Source organism: Rousettus aegyptiacus, unplaced genomic scaffold, assembly GCF_014176215.1.
Source record: "Rousettus aegyptiacus isolate mRouAeg1 unplaced genomic scaffold, mRouAeg1.p scaffold_m13_p_5, whole genome shotgun sequence".
NCBI classification, from domain to species: domain Eukaryota; kingdom Metazoa; phylum Chordata; class Mammalia; order Chiroptera; family Pteropodidae; genus Rousettus; species Rousettus aegyptiacus.
This window is the reverse complement of record NW_023416308.1, coordinates 33,440,166-33,456,923: the sequence shown is the minus strand read 5'-3', so window position 1 is coordinate 33,456,923 and position 16,758 is coordinate 33,440,166.

The following is a 16,758-nucleotide window of genomic DNA, read 5'->3' as shown; positions in this document are numbered from 1 at the left end:
CTCTTCTCTGCCTATGACCTAGGCCAAAATACAACCTCTTAAGTCTTGGTGGGGCTTCAACAAAATCCCAGAAAGTGGAGAAACTCATGATATAGAGCCATTGGAGCCCTTTTACTACTTATTTTATTTTTTTATTAGTTTATTGGGGTAACATTGGTTAATATAATTATATAATTTTCAGGTGTACATTATAATTTGACATCTACATATTCTATTGTGTGATTACTACTCAAAGTCCAGTTTTCTTCAGCTACCATATATTTGATCCCTTTTACCCTCTTTACCCTTCCTCTGCCCCCTATATTTAACCCCCTTTATCCCATCTACCTCCCCCCTCCCTCCCCCCACCTACTCTCTGGTAACCACTAGTCCATTGTCCATGTCCCTGAGTCTTTGTCCTGTTCATTTGTTGCTTTTAGGTTTATATCCCACATATAAGTGATATCATGTGATTTTCAACTTTTTCAGTCTCGCTTATTTCACTTAGCATGATTAACTCGAGGTTCATCTAGGTTGTTGCAAATGGCAGTATTTCATCTCTTCTTATGGCTGAGTAACATTCCATTGTATACATGTACCACAGCTTCTTTAGCCAGTCATTTATGGTAGGACACTTCGGTTGCTTCCATGTCTTGGTCACTGGGAATAATGCTGCTATGAACATCAGTGTGCAAATATCTTTTTGGATATAGGTTTTCAAGTCTTTGGGGTAAATATCCAGTAGAGGGATTGCTGGATCACATGGTAGATCTATTCTTAGTGTTTCAAGGAACCTCCATATTGTTTTCCATAGTGGCTGCACCAATTTGCAGTCCCACCAGCAACATATGAGGGTTTCTTTTTTTCTACATCTTCTCCAACATTTTTTATTACTTGTCCTATTGATTATAGCTATTCTAATAGGTGTGAGATGGTATCTCATTGTGGTTTTGATTTGCATTTCCCTAGGAGTTAGCGATGTTGAGCAACTTTTCATATGTTTGTAGGCCATTTGTATGTCATCTAGGAAGAAGTGCCTATTTAGGTCCTCTGCCCATTTTTTTGATTGGATCATTTTGTTGTTGTTGCTGCTATTGTGTCATATAAGTTCTTTGTATATTTTGGATATTAGGCCCTTATCGAAGGTGTTGCTTGCAAATATATTTTCCCATTGAGATGGTTGTCTCTTTACCTTGTTGATAATTTCTCTTGCTGAGCAGAAGCTTTTTAGTTTGATATAGTCTTATTCATTTATTTTTGCTTTTACTTCCCTTGCTCAGGGTCTTTTGTGCTTCCATACAATTTTATGAATTTGTTCATAAAATCTTCTTTAAGTCCAAGGGTCTTGAGTTTAGTTTCTATGTTTTCTTCTATGCATTTTATTGATTCTGGTCTTATATTCAGGTCCTTAATTCATTTAGAGTTAATTTTGGTGCAGTGATAGATAACAGTTTAGTTTCATTCTTTTGCAAGTAGCCTTCCAATTTTCCCAGCACCATTTCTTGAAGAGGCTTTCCTTTCTCCACTGTATGTTTTTGGTGTTTTTGTCAAAAATTACTTGCTCATATAAATACAGGTTTATTTCTGGACTCTTGATTCTGTTCCACTGGTCCGTGTGTCTGTTTTCCTGCCAATACCATGCTGTTTTGATTACTGTCTCTGTGTAGTATAATTCGAAGTTGGGTTGAGTGATGCCTCCAGCTTCACTCTTTTTTCTCAGTATGGCTTTGACAGTTCAGGGTCTTTTGTGCTTCCATACAAATCTGATGATTTTTGTTGTACTTCTTTAAAAAATGTTGATGGGATTTTGATAGGGATTTCATTAAATTTCATAATGCTTTAGGTAATATGGTTATTTTAACTATGTTGATTCTTCTAATCCAAGAACACAGAATATCCTTCCATTTCTTTGTATCTTCTTCAATTTCTTTTAATAGGGTCTTACAGTTTTCATTATGTAGGTCATTCACATGTTTCATTAAATTTATTGCTAGGTACTTTATTCTTTTTATTGCAATTGCACTAGGAATTATTTTTTTCTACTTCTTTTTCTAATGCTTCATTATTAGAGTATAGGAACACTATGAATTTTTAATGTTGATTTTGTATCCAGAGACTTTAGCTGTATTTGCTTATTGTTTCTAGTAGTGTTCTTGCAGAGTCTTTAGGGTTTTTTATATAGAGAATCATGTCATCTGCAAATAGTGACAGTTCGACTTCTTCGTTTCCTATGTGGATACCTTTTATACCTTTCTCTTGTCTGATTGTACTTGCTAGGGACCTCCGATGTTATATTGCATAACAGTGCCAATAGTGGACAGCTTTACCTTGTTCCTGATCTTAGAGGGAAGGTTTTTAGTTTATCACCATTAAGTATAATGTTGGCTGAGGGTTTGTCATATATGGCCTTTATTATGTTAAGGTACTTTTCTTCTATACTAATTTTATTAAGTGTTTTGATCATAAATGGATGCCGTATCTGTCGTAGGCTTTTTTTTTTTGCATATTAATATGATCATATAATTTTTATTTTTAATTTGTTTATGTAGTGTATCACATTAATCAATTTGCATATGTTGAACCATCCCTGTGTCCCTGGGATAAAGCCCACTTGATCGTGGTGTATAATCTTTTTAATATGTTGCCATATTCGGTTCACTAGTATCTTATTTAGGAATTTTTCATCTGTGTTCATGAGAGATATTGGTCTGTAGTTTTCTTTTTCTGTGTCATCCTTACCAGGTTTTGTTTACATAGTGGTATTGGTCTCATAAAATGTGTTGGGAAGTATTGTCTCCTCTTCAATTTTTTGAAAGAGTTTGAGGATAATAGGTATTAAAACTTCTTTGAATGTTTGGTAGAATTCACTGGTGAAGGCATCTGGTCCTGGACTTTTACTTTTTGGTAGGTTTTTGATGATTGTTTCAATTTCCTTACTGCTAAACAGTCTATTTAGATTTTCCTGATCTTCTTGATTCGGTCTAGGAAGATTATATTTTTCTAAGTACTGGTCTATTTCTTCTAGGTTATCAAATTTGGTATTATATACTTTTTTATAGTATTCTTACATGATCCTTTGTTTTTCTGTGATGTCAGTTGTAATTGCCTTTCATCCCTGATTTTGTTTATTTGTGTTCTTTCTCTTTTTTCTTTAGTGAGTCTAGCCAGGGGTTTGTCAATTTTATTAACTTTCTCAAAGAACCAGCCCGTTGTTGTATTTTTTTTTTTCTTTCTTTCTTTCTTTCTTTCTTTCTTTCTTTCTTTCTTTCTTTCTTTCTTTTTTTTTTGCTTTCAATTTTATTTATTTCTGCTCTAATTTTGATTATTTCTTTCCTTCTGCTGACTTTAGGCCTCATTTGTTCTTCCTTTTCTATTTATTTTAAGATGAAGCATTAGGTTGTTTTTTGCTCTTGTTCTTGTTTTTGGAGATAGGCCTGTAATGATATGAACTTCCCTCTTATGACCATTTTGCCATGTCACACAAGTTTCGATATGTTGTACTATCATTATCATTCATTTCTTTGTATCTCTTGATCTCTCTTTCTATTTCTCCTCTAACTCAGTTATTCTTTAGTAGCATGTGTTTAATCTCCATGTATTTGCTGTTCTTCCTGATTTCTTTTTGCAGTTGATCTCTAGTTTCAAAGCATTATGATCAGAGAATATGGTTGGTATGATTTCAACCCTCTTATATTTGTTGAGGCTATTTCTGTGTACTAGTATATGGTCAATTGTTGAGTATGTACCATGTGCACTAGAGAAGAATGTATAAGCAGCTATTTTGGAATGAAGGAGAAATTATTATGATAGTGTTTTGGTCTGTTTCTCCCTTTAGTCCTGTTAGTAATTGCTTTACATATTTCGGGGCTCCCTGATTGGGAGCATAGATATTAATAATGTCTTCTTGGTGCATGATTCCCTTTATCATTATTAAGTGTCCCTCAGTATCTTTCTTTACCTTTTTTATTTTGAAGTCTATTTCATCTGATATCAGTACCGCTACTCCTACTTTTCACTGAATGCATTTTGCTTGAAATATTATCTTCCACCCTTTCATTTTGAGTCTATATTTGTCTTTGGAGCTAAGATGCGTCTCCTGGAGGCAGCATAGTGTCGAATTTTGTTTGTTGATCCATTTTGTAGCCCTATGTCTTTTTATTGGTGAGTTTAGTCCATTTACATTTAGGGTAATTATTGAAATATGAGGTCTTCTTATAGCCATTTTATCTTTTGCTTTTTGGTAGCTCGGTATTTCTGTTGCTTCTTTGTCCTTGTGTTTCTGTTTTCTTTATTTTGGTTGGGTTTTGTAGGTTTTACCTCTGATTCTTCTTGGTTTATGTTATATACTTCAGTTCTGACTCTATGGTGTGTGGTTACCGTTGCAGATGTGAAAAAGGTAGTTATATATATATATACAGTCATCCATTTTCTTCTGTGCGTGCCTTATCTCCTTTCCCCTTTGTGAATTTGGATCTTTGAATCCTCCCCTTTTCAGTCATTGTTATCTCAATTTGTTCCTATGTATGTTGAATGTTCATTACTATCTTGCTATAGTAACTCTCTTACTATTATTTAAGCATGTAATGCCCTGTTCTTAGTAAGAGTTGCGCTCTTCTGCTTCTATTTGCCTGATAATCACTTTACTCCTAATTATGTATTTTTTTCTTGATATTTTGTTTTAGGTGAGCTGAATCCTTTCAGTATTTCCTGTAGTGCAGGCCTCATAGTGGAGAATTCCCTCAATTTTTGTATGTCTGAAAAGGTCTTAATTTCTCCTTCATATCTAAAGGAGAGCTTACCTGGATACATTATTCTGGGCTGGTAGTTCCTTTCACTTAATAGTTTAAATATTTGATTCCATTCCTTTCTGGCTTGTAAGGTATGTGCTGAGAAGTCCAATGATAATCTAATGGGTTTTCCTTTACACATTACTGTTTTCTTCTCTTGGCTGCCCTGAGAATTCTATCTTTGTCATTGATTTTTGATAACTTTAACACAATGTAACTTGGTGAAGGCCTTTTTGGGTTGAGATAATTGTGTGTTGTTGACTGTTTGAATTCCAAGCTGTAGCTCACGTCTTAGATTTGGGAAATTTTGGGCTACTATTTATCTTAAAATATTTTCTAGTTCCTGCTCCTTTTCCTCGCCTTTGGTAATGTCCATTTTTCTTATGTTTCCTCTCCTGATGGTATCAGCTAGTTCTTGTATTTCTCTTTCATTATTTTTCATTCTTCCATTTTTCTCTTCTTCCTTCCGATTTATTTCTAGATTTCTGTCTTAGATACACTGATACTTTCCTCCATTTGGTCAACTCTATTTCCCAAACTTGTTATTTCATTTTTTAACTCTTGCAGTATGTTTTTTTTTTATTTTTTTTAATCTCCAGAAGTTCTATTTAGTTCTTTTTGAGGGTTTAAATCTCCTTGCTCTGCTCATCTAGCTGTTTTTGCAATTTCTGAAATTGTTGATATGACTCATTTCAGAACTCACTGTTTTTTCAGAAGTACCATCCTGAATTCTCTGTCACTTAAGTCACATATTTCTGTCTGTAAGCTCTTTTTCTGGAAATATTTCTCTTTCTTTCTGAAATGCCTTGTCACCTTGGTTGTTCATGGTGTTTAATGGACTATTTCTCTGCCTGGGCATTAATGGAAGAGTATTCTGTTGTTTTTCAGAAAGAAGATTTATTATATAAAGGTATCTCTTTAGCCTGCTGCAAAGAAGGCACTTTTGTTTTGGTTTCAAGTAGGTAGTGTTTAAGCCTCTTGGATTCCTGCTTTATATAAAGCCTTTTAATGTTCTTGTAGATTTTAATTACACTCACTACTCTCAGTTTCAGTCCCTGTCAGTATTAGCAACAGTTTTGGTAGCATTTGCTCAGATTCCCTTGGGACTCTGTGGTGACTGGTCTTGGAGGGTGTGGGGGAAGGGGCTCTCTGGGTTGTGGGTTGGGGGCTACAGCTCAGCCTCGACTTTGCAACTGGCCCAGTAAAAATCAACTTTTGTTTCTCTGCAGTCTTGTGTTGCTTCTCTGCTTTCTGCCCTGATGACTGAGCCCTGCTGCCGGCTGTGTAGAAAAGTTCCGGCACTTCCAGGCAGGGCCGATCAGTGAAGTTGCTGCACTTTCACCTTCCCCCTCCTCTTGAAGGAGCTCCAGCAGCTGGGAGAGGCAGCTTCTTTTTTTCTTTGAGTCCACCGCCCAATATCTGGAGTTCTGACCTCTGGTAGCTCTTATGCACAGATACCACACTCAAACGTGCTGCAGTTTGGGTGTTTTTTTGTTGAGTTATAGATGTTTAGCTTATTGTTGTTTCAAAGGGAGAGATCTTAGGATGTCTTTCACTCCACCATTGTTTTTCCAGAATCCCCTTATTCCACTTATTGTTAAGAGAACATGGTGATCCACAGCTGAGGCTGCAGTGTCTCCCAGTCCTGCCTCATAGGCATACAATAAATGAAGAGATGAAGCTATAGGAGGTACCAAATTAGCTATTAATTCAGTTTGAACTGAAGGTTTCTAGAAGACAAAAGGGCTAAAGAGGGTCTCAAACTGTCTGGATAGAGCAGAGATCTGGGCTGGGCAAAGGGACAAGAGAGGACTTGAACCATGATGGAGAAAAATTATCTGAAATATAGCAATGGCAGAGAGATGCCTGGGTGTCTTTCAGAGCAATGCTTGGAAAGCTCCTTTTCTTGGCTCTCCATTGACTTGGGTATTTTATAGTTCTGTCAGAGCAGGAGTTAGTTGATAGAGTTTTGTTTGGTAGAGGTGCAAATAATTTCTGTCCTTTGGGGGTGGTGGGGGATAACTACAAATGTTATGGTTTATGACCCTGTGAGGCATTAACCAATTTAGATTTTAACCTAGTGATCATATCCTAATCTTTCTTTATTAAATTGCTTATCAAAATCAAACTTCTCAAATTGTCATTTGAGCAGTTTTAATGTTTTACTATTTTACTCATTAATTGATGAATTGGAATAACTTTGTGGTATGTATTCATTTTATATTTGCATGAAAGTCACAGTGTTACCTTTTTGAAAATGACTTTTGTGTCATCTCTTCTTAATAATTTTCTACTCTCACTCAAGTACTCCTTCCCCATGTCCCAGGTAATTCAGGGGCTGATGTTCCAGGGGTTTGTGGGGGGGGGGGGTGGTCATTCTGCCTCATGGTCTGATTTCTAGGCAAGCTGTATGTCTGTTCTCTATGCGTAAAGGAGGTATGTGGAGGGAGGTGGTATTTAATACATGGCACTGGGGATACAAACATGCATCATGAACAATCCCTTTAGTTTTCCATTTGCCAAGTTGTTCCAGGGTCCAGGATTGCCAGTTCTGAGCCAGTGACTCATTCTGAATGGAAACACTTGTACAGTACAGCACAGCTCCTTTCTACCTCTGATTGGGCTGCAGTGACCCAACCAACTTGGCACTTTCTTTTACTCTCTATGAATATATCAATGGGAAACTGGAGTTTACCTCCTTAGGGGTTTCCTGAAACATGACCCATTCAGACCTTATGAAGTTGCCAGGTGGGATGGAAGAAAAACAAAGGTGGCTCTTGAAGCCCCAAGAGCTAGCCTTTAATCATGACACCCTGGAGTGTGAAAAGATCTGAGGGGACAGCCAGGGAACAGTCTGTGTCCTATCAGGAAGAAGAGAGAATATAATTCTATATTAGCAGTTGGCTGACCTTGGGCAACCTGTGCCTACATAATTGCCTTGTAAAATGGCATAGAAAAGCAGTGTCTATGAAAGTAGCAGATGGCTGGGGAATAGGAGTCATCCTATATCTGGCAGAGCTACAAGCAGAGTGAAGGCAGAGGGTGGCTTGGAAGGTACCAGAGACATACTCTACTTCCGGTTGTGGGTAGGGTAAGTGGGGCCTAACCCTATCACCAATGTGTGTCCTACCTGGTGCATTTTGCCTTTGCCTCAATTTCCTCTGTCAGGATAGTTATGATAGCTTAACATTTGGGTAAAGTACTAAGTGCTTCCCATACACAGCTCACTCAATCCTTAGAACTATTTTATGAAGTAGGTATTATCACCATCACAGGAAAGAACACTGAGCCTCAGAGAGGCTAAGCAATTTGCCCAAGATCACACAACTGGCACGGGGCAGAGATGAGACTCAAACCCTGATTTGTTTGGTTCCTAAGACTTTTATTGGTATATTATACTCACCACTCCAGGTAAGACTGTAAATGCAGTTGTGGAAAAATGTTAATAATAGGATGGGGAAACTGCCAAGCTCTTTCCTCTGGCAAGATTGATTTTTCAGTGAGACTGTGAGAAAAAGCTTAGGCCTTATACTGCTTTAGGTGCCCTCAGGCCCCAGAAGTGCTAGTCATGCAGGGAGAAGACACAGAACTGTGAACTTTCATTAGGATGTATAGAGTTCTGTTATGTGTTTGGAAAAAATCCATCGTCTCAAGAGGCTATGTAATGCTCAAAACAGCTTTAGAAATTCTCTTTGGAAATTGTTTTCTGAGCCTCAGTCACATAAGTATATTTTTATATGTATCCTCAATCATGGCAAATCCTAGTCCTCTGAGACTAGCTTTGAATATTACAGAAACCCAAAGGCAATTCAGAGCCAAATTTGATAAATAAGGTCAATTTCAAATTTTCAGTTTTGTTTAAAAACAAGCTGGCGTTAGTGTAAAATAATGCTGATGGTCTTGAGTAGTTCACAAACTGACTGAAGATGTTCTTCTGCTAGAGGATTTTAGCAGATGTTTATCAAAAGGCTGTCCTTTTTTTGGGTCCTGCCTACCTCTCCAGCCTCATCTCAAACTGCTCTTCCACTCACTCTCTATGTTCCTGTCACCTGGTTTCCTTTCAGTTCCTTGGGACACAAAGCATATTACCTCTTTCTGGCCTTTACACACATTATTTTCTTGGCTTAATTTGCCCAGCTCACCTGTCAAGTGTAAGTCTGAGTGCCATTTTCTAAAAAAATTAAAATTTAATTTAATTTTACATTTGTTTCAGGTAGACAGTGCCTGAATGATTAGACATTTATATAATTTATAAAGTGACCCTCCCACCCCCTTGATTACTCTAGCACCCATCTGGCACTATACATAGACATTACAATATTATTAACTATGTTCTCCACATCTTGGTGACTGTTTTGTAACTACTAATTTATACTTCTATATCCTTTTACTTTTCACCCAGCCCCCAACCCTGCTTCCCTCTGGCAAGCACCAGTTTGTTCTCTGTAATCTCTGAGTTCGATGCCATTTTCACAGAGCAATCTTCTCACTTGTAACTCCCTCTTGCACCTTCTTGATTTTTCCTTCGTAATTGTAATGATAAATTCCAGGGTGGTTTTACTTGTAAAGCATCTCTGCTCCACCACCACCCTCCAAGCTCTGTGGCAGCAGAGACTGTTCTATTTTGCTCATCCCTATGCCCCCAGCATTCTGCACAATGTTGGCTTATTTTCGGCACTCAAGATTTATATATATCTATGAAAGAATAAATAGGAACATCTAAGTCATCAGTTATCAAACTGCTTCTCTGCCAACCTCTAAAGTTCTCTACAGCCTCTTCTTGCTCCCTATTGTCCTCAGGTCTCTCCTGGGCACCTCAGGAGCGTTCGTTCCCTTTCTTCTTATTACCTCTAGGTAGCTACTTCTTTGGTTCTGGTTTTCACTGTATTTTCTTTTCATGTTAAGTTTCATCTTCAACCTTGACTCTCTACAGAGCTCCAGCCCCAAGTTGCCAATGAACCATTGTTCATTTCTACATGCCTGCTCTTTGGGCAACTGGAACTTGTCTCAAGGACCAGACCCATTTTTTTCCCCTGCTGCTCTTCTTCTTGTGCTTTTTCTCTGGAATGTTTCAAAATTTGTTTAGTCTCCTAAAAAGAAACTATAAAGTGATCTTTACCATATCTTTCTCCTGTGTTCAACTTGTCACCAAGACGAATTAATTCTGCTTCTGGAGTATCATTTGCATCTTTAGTTTTTTAACCATTCTGAGAAAATTCCAGGGTAATCCCTCATTATTTGTCAGTTGGACAATTAAACAGCCTCAGAACTTGCCTCCACCTCTAGGCAGCTATCAAGCTTCCCTTTAACTTTACAATTCATCTTACAACTAAGTGACGTAATGAGTCTTCATAGTCTATAGAATGAAACTCACCCTATGCATCACTACATCTTTCACTGTTTTGGGTCCAGCTGTTCTCAAAGTGTGGTCCCTGGATCAAAGGCACCAGCATTACCTGGGAGCTTGTTAAAATTTAAAATTCTTGGGTCCCATGCCAGACCGGCCAAATCAGAAAATCTTGGTGGTAAGGGGGGAGAGGCAGCAATCCATGTTTTAATCAGCCCTCTAGATCATCTGATACACACTCAAGTTTGAGAACCACTGTTCTAATGGGGTCAGATTTCTCATTTATCTCTGAAGATTATAATTACTTTTGTACCTCCATGACTTTGTTCATGCTTTTTCATCTGAGTAGAATTGCTTGCCTTCTTTACATCTCACACTCCATGCTTTTCCCACCTGTCAAATTCCTGTTCATTATTCCTGTCCAAACATTGCTCCTCCATGAAGTGTTACCTGATCCTCCCAGGCACAATGAATTACTCTCCCTTTTGAGTTCTCACTCGTGCTGCCCCCTGGGCTATTGACATGTGTTTGCTTCAGTCTTACTGTTTTTCCTCACAGCCTCCCATTTAATAAGCACTTTCTAAATTGACTTTCATATACATTGACAGGAAAGGGTGAGGTTTATCTTGAATAGAGAATCAGGCCAGAGACATATAGCATCTCACTCCTTTGGGAACTCGATGTTCCAGAGCAGATCCCCTATGGCTCCTCTCCTGCAACTTGGTCACCCGAAGTTAGGTAGCTTCATTTTTGAGACATACCTGGAATGGTTAGAAGTTTCTATTTCTCAAAAGATAGGATATTTAAGGAGAACAAAATGGAGGGCAACTCATCATAAACATGATGATAGAAAAGACTGAGGACTCTAAGCTCACACACCTAAGCTAACAAGGCAAGCAGAGACTGTTACCACCTCCCCCCCCCACCCCTGCCCCACACAAAAAAACCCCCTCAATAAAGAAAAGAAACAAAGATCTGTAGCTTTCTGAGCTGCTATATCAGTTAATGTGGTATGGGTATGGATATGGCAAAATATTTTTAGTTGTGAAGCTATTAACATGTGACCCCCCTTTTTTTTCCTGCTTGTGATGGACCGAATTATGTTCCTTCAAAATTCATGTTTTAGCCCTAACCACAAATTCTACTGTCTTTGGAGATAGAGCCTTTAAAGAGAAATTAAGGTTAAATGAGGTCATAAATGTGGGGCCCTAATCCAATAGGACTGGTGTCCTTATTAGAAGAGGAAGAGATACAGAGATGTACATACACACACATACCATGTGAGGACATGGTGAGAAGGCAACCATCTATAAGCCAAGGACAGGCCTCAGGAGAAACCAGTCCTACTGTTACCTTTATCTTGGACTTCCAGACTCCGGAACTGTGAGAAAAGAAATTTCTGTTCTTTAAGCTGCCCAATCCTTGGTATTTTGTTATAGCAGCCCTAGCAGACTACATTGCTGCTTTCATTTTATTCTTCATTTTTCCTCCCTATTTTTATATTCACTCTTCTTTTTCTTTGTAAAAACATCAACAAAACCCATAGAAGAGCATAAAATGATTTGGAGACCATGGTTTTGAGTTATATTAGATAGCTCAGAATCAGCAAACTCAAAGTTCTGGTTTCCATGTTAACAATTTTCCAAATGAAAACATATTTTCTAATCTTGAGTTCCATTAGAACTTTAAAAAACACATGTATATATGTATATATGTTTATAATTACATGTCATTTTGGTGAATTTTATGGGTCTACCCGTATGACTAAAATGATTTTGGGCTTTCACTTCATTCTAATGTGACTGGAAACTAAATGGTTAATGAGTTTAAATGGATTCAACCCCTTTTAACATAAGTTAGGGGCATGTTTTCAATTCTGTCTCTTATGTCCTTACTCTACCCAAGAACTTCAAGTCTGGGAGATAGTCTCAGAAGGGAAATCCTCTTCAGTGCCTATAACGAGATTATTTTAGTAACCTCTAAAATATATACTATTTGTTACTCAATGGGAAAAAACATGAGGATACATGCATAAAAATAAAATTATTTTAGAATGAAGAGGAGATATGATCTAAGTGCAATCCATTTCTTTTTAGTTGATTTGTAATTTTACCCTGGTATGTGCTAGGGCTAGAAATTACATACTGGGCCACTAGAATAACCAAGCAAAGAAACAATGATAAGGGCAATGACAATAATTTTTTAAAATTTCACCTTACTTTATATAGTTTTATTATTTACAGATGATATTATGAAAGTTCCAAGGAATTCATATTATTGATTCAATTTTACAGATGAGAAAAAAGGATGATTAGAGGATTCATGGGGTTTACCCAATGTCACAGGTAATCAGTGAATTTAACCACCAGGATGTGAACATCCAAGTGTAATACATCTTCCATTGCTATTTGACTTTAAATATTTCTTCTTTCTTGTTCTTCTTTGACTTCTGGGATACCCATATATATGTTAGACTCTCTATACTATGCATGTCTGTTATAATCTATCTGCCCGTCAACATGTTTTTTTTTCCTATTCACATGTCTTCAGGTTCACCAGCTTGACTTCTGCCATGTCCTATCTAATGTTAAAACTACCCAATAAGTTCTTACTTATGATATTGCAGTTCTAGAATGCCCACTGGCTTGTTTTAAAATAGATTATAGTTCTCTGTTGAAATTCTTTATCTTTTCATCCATCTTTTTTTTGGTTGTTCATTATTTCTCTTTTTTAAATGTTTATGTAGCTATTTTCAAGGCTCTGCTGACACTAACCTCTGGATATTTTGTGTATCTTCTGCTTCTCTCTCTCTCTCTCTCTCTCTCTCTCTCTCTCTCTCTCTCTCTCTCTCTCTCTCGTATTGGTCACATTGTCCTACCTTCTCTTATGTCTCATTGCTTATGGCTATTTGCCAGATGTTATGTAGAACCATAGAGACTGAAGTTAATGTTATTTTCCCCTAGAAAGGCTTTGCCCATTCTTTAGCTGGACAGATGGTGCAAGGGGCTAATCATCTTGATGCTGTGAGAAAGTAAACTGGGTCGTGGCTGAGTTGCAGTTAGATTTGGTTCTCTGTGGTTTCAAATGTCTTAGGGATGAGACCTGATGCATGTTTGTTGAAGGTACCTTCCTCTAGTGGGACTCTGTCTCCTAAGAAGTGTAAGACTGAGGGAAATTGAACTCTGCCTTCCTAACCCAGTCCCTTTCTGGGCAAAGTTCTCCTGGGGTTTGGATTGAAATGTTGTCATGTCTTTGTTATCTCTAACCTGAAAGTTGAGCTCCTTAGACTCCACATCATACAGATTAAGAATCTGTCTAAGATCTGAAGGGTAGCCCTTTTGGGTATGGTTTCAAGCCCTTTGCACTAGTGTGGCTGTCTACTAGGAACTTTGAGACTATGGGCGATTTCACTCTTTCTTGAGTTTTCTGTGACACTCCACATGCAATAACTATTCTGTGGGGGAAAGTCAGCAATGCTTTAGGACTCAGCTAGATTCCACTCTGTTATACCAGGCTGCAGGGATATGACAAGCTCCCCTAATTTCTCTTCCCTTCTGCATATGGTAAGCCCAGTCCTCAGGGCCTCAACAAATGCCCCAAAGGAAGAAAACTCCCAGCAAACTCAACTCCCTTTGTACATGCTCTTCCCTTCTGGAATTTTTATTCTCCTAGTCTTCTTTACCTTTGTGGTTATCCACACTGTTTTTGAAAATATAATCTTGTAATATGTCTTTATTTTCGCTAGCTGTTGCAGTGAGAGGAATGCCTCGCCTCTCCCTACTAAATCCTAGTTGGAAGCACAAGTCTTAAAACTAATTATTAATCTAGATTTTTTTTCATCAGTGAAAGCAAACTGAGTCATATTGTTTTGCCAATATTTTATTATGAAAAATTTAAAACATACCGCAAAATTGAGAGAAGTTTACAATGAATACCCCACATACCCAGTGGTGTGTTAGTAAGCTGGATCTCCAGGGGAAAAGTAAAAAAGCTCTGATTTGCATGATTTGCTGATTTTTGTGGTGTAGGTATTCCCACCACAGCCAGTTTCAAGCTACCAATGTAACTTGGGGAAAATTTGAGCAAAGTCAGATTATATGTGCCAGTGCATAGAACTATCACCTAGATACTAACTAACATTTTAGAATATTTATTTTTTATCACATGGGTATCCAGTCCTGTTTCCATCGGTATATCTTATTTTTTTTTGTAAATTTCAGATACAATTATGATTCCTTCTAAATACTTCAGCATGCATGCTAACTGGAGTTTAATATTTATTTACAGTATTTCTTTTGATGTCAAATGAATTCTCAGTCTTAATTGTACACTTGCTGAGTAATTTTGTATACTTGTGTAATCCAGTTCCTATCAAGATATGGAAGAGTACATTTACCATAGAAATTTCCCTCAAAGCTTGGTCAACTAAAACTTTGTTTTGTTTTTTTTTTTCTGACATGACCTATCACTTAACCAGAACCCCTTAATTATACATGATCATATTATCATTTCACCTAAATATACACCCTTACATTGGTTCCACTTTACATTCACCAGATGAATAATCAGGTTTGTTGCTTTATAACTTTGAAAGTAAATGCCCTACAAGAGCCAGATAGCTTCAGTACCCCAAGTGTATACATCACTGAGTCATGCCAAAAAGCATTGTCAGATATCAATACTGACCAAGTCCACAGTCCCCAGGATAAGCAAGAAAACTCACAGTCCCATCCCTTCAGATTCCCTTCAGCTTCTGTTTCCACACTAAATGTATGTGAATCATTTTGCTAATGGTCCCATGATATCGTTGTCTTCCCAAGGAAAAAATCTTTCCTACCTCCTATTGCTGGCTGATCCTGACCACAGGATCTGTGGAAATTTATCCATTTGGCTTTCACCTGTCATAACTCAAGAAAAAATATCAGTCAATAGCAAAAAAACAAAATCCAGGAAAACACTCAGCAAGAAAAGGGAGAAAACAATCATTTGCCTTCAATTATTAGGATATTTTAGACCCTAGTAATGAAAGATATTGGACAGTGTTTCAAGTTCTAAACCACAAATCCACATTCCAGATGAAGAAAGCAGGTTTGGAGGAAAGCAAATAGAAATCTCTCATCTAAAGTGCCAAAATAGAAAACATTTTCAAAAATAATTTCATATATTTGTGATTTGAACCATGACAGTAATTAGGACATACCTTTTATTATTTAAGAGCAGTTAAGATCATAATGTCTTACACACTTGTCATGGTTTATAAAGATTTTGGTCACTTCATTTGCCAGACCTAAGAATGGGTACAAGAAGACAGATTTCTTTAAGTGCCAGAGCTGTGTAACAATGGGTTATTGGTAGACACTTTCAGATTTCATTATTACATGACTTCATTACCACATGACTCTCCAGTGATCATATTTTCCAAAATGAATTTGGGTCATTCTTTTGCCAAGTATAACTATGACACCCAGAGATAATACAATATTCAGGAGATTGTAGTTATTATTTAGTTCATTCAACAAATATATATTTACACATTTTCTTAGAGTTTCTTTTTACACATCTACATAGCCTTTGTAGGATAATTCATGAGTAATAACTTACTCAGTCATTTCCTTACTATTACACATTTATGATGTTTCTAATATTTCCATATGACAAATATTGTCACAATAAATATAGCATAGAAAGCTTTCTTTTATGTTAGGTTATTACTTGAACATAGATTGAGGAGTATAAACCTTTTTTAATACTGTCAAGCAACTTAATAAGATCCTTTTCCAAAAAGGTAGCAATTTATAAATCTATAAAAATGAATCAGAGTGCCCATTTTACTGCATCCTTTTCAACACTAACAGTAATATATTGAACACTGAAAATTTGTGTGGTCTGTGATGATTAGGCTGGACATTACCATACGAGCTTTGGAAAATGTTATAAAACAGTCTCTGGTAGATTTCGCTTAATAGACTTTAAGATCTAAACTTCTAGATTATATTTATAATCAATTTAAATTATGACATAGCTAGTTATACCATGATTGGTTTTATGATAAAGTAATTATTTTCTTTAAAATATACAGGAAAAGCCTAAATGGCATGGCTACTGCATTTTACAGATATTGGTATAATCTTTTGTTTTTCAGGATTTTTGGAGACTAAAGTGGGCATGCTTGCAAATTCATTCACTTAAGATGAAAATTATCTTTATTGTTTAGGTAAAGTATCTTAGACTAGATGGCTTAAACAACAGACACTTATGTCTCACAATTTTGAGGGCTAAAAGTCTAAGATGAGGATGGCAACACAGTAGGATTCTGGTGAAAGCTGTCTTCCTGGCTTGTAGAGGGTTATCTTCTCACTGTGTTATCATATGGCAGAGGGAGGGAGGGAGAGAGAGAGAAGAGAAAGGATATTTAAACAATACTAAAATATATTTTCTAATTATCAACCATTGAATTGATTTTATCTCAAGCTTTGGTCTCAAGCATCTTTTTATGACCCTTTGTGAAGTCTCTTTGTAGCTGAGATGGGATGCCAACACTTCAAACAAAGAGAGATAAACAGTGCTGAGTTCTCTGAGTTTACTTCAAACCTTGTCCCTTCAGACTAAGGATCAAAGATAAGACCCTGTTTTGGTTATCTATTG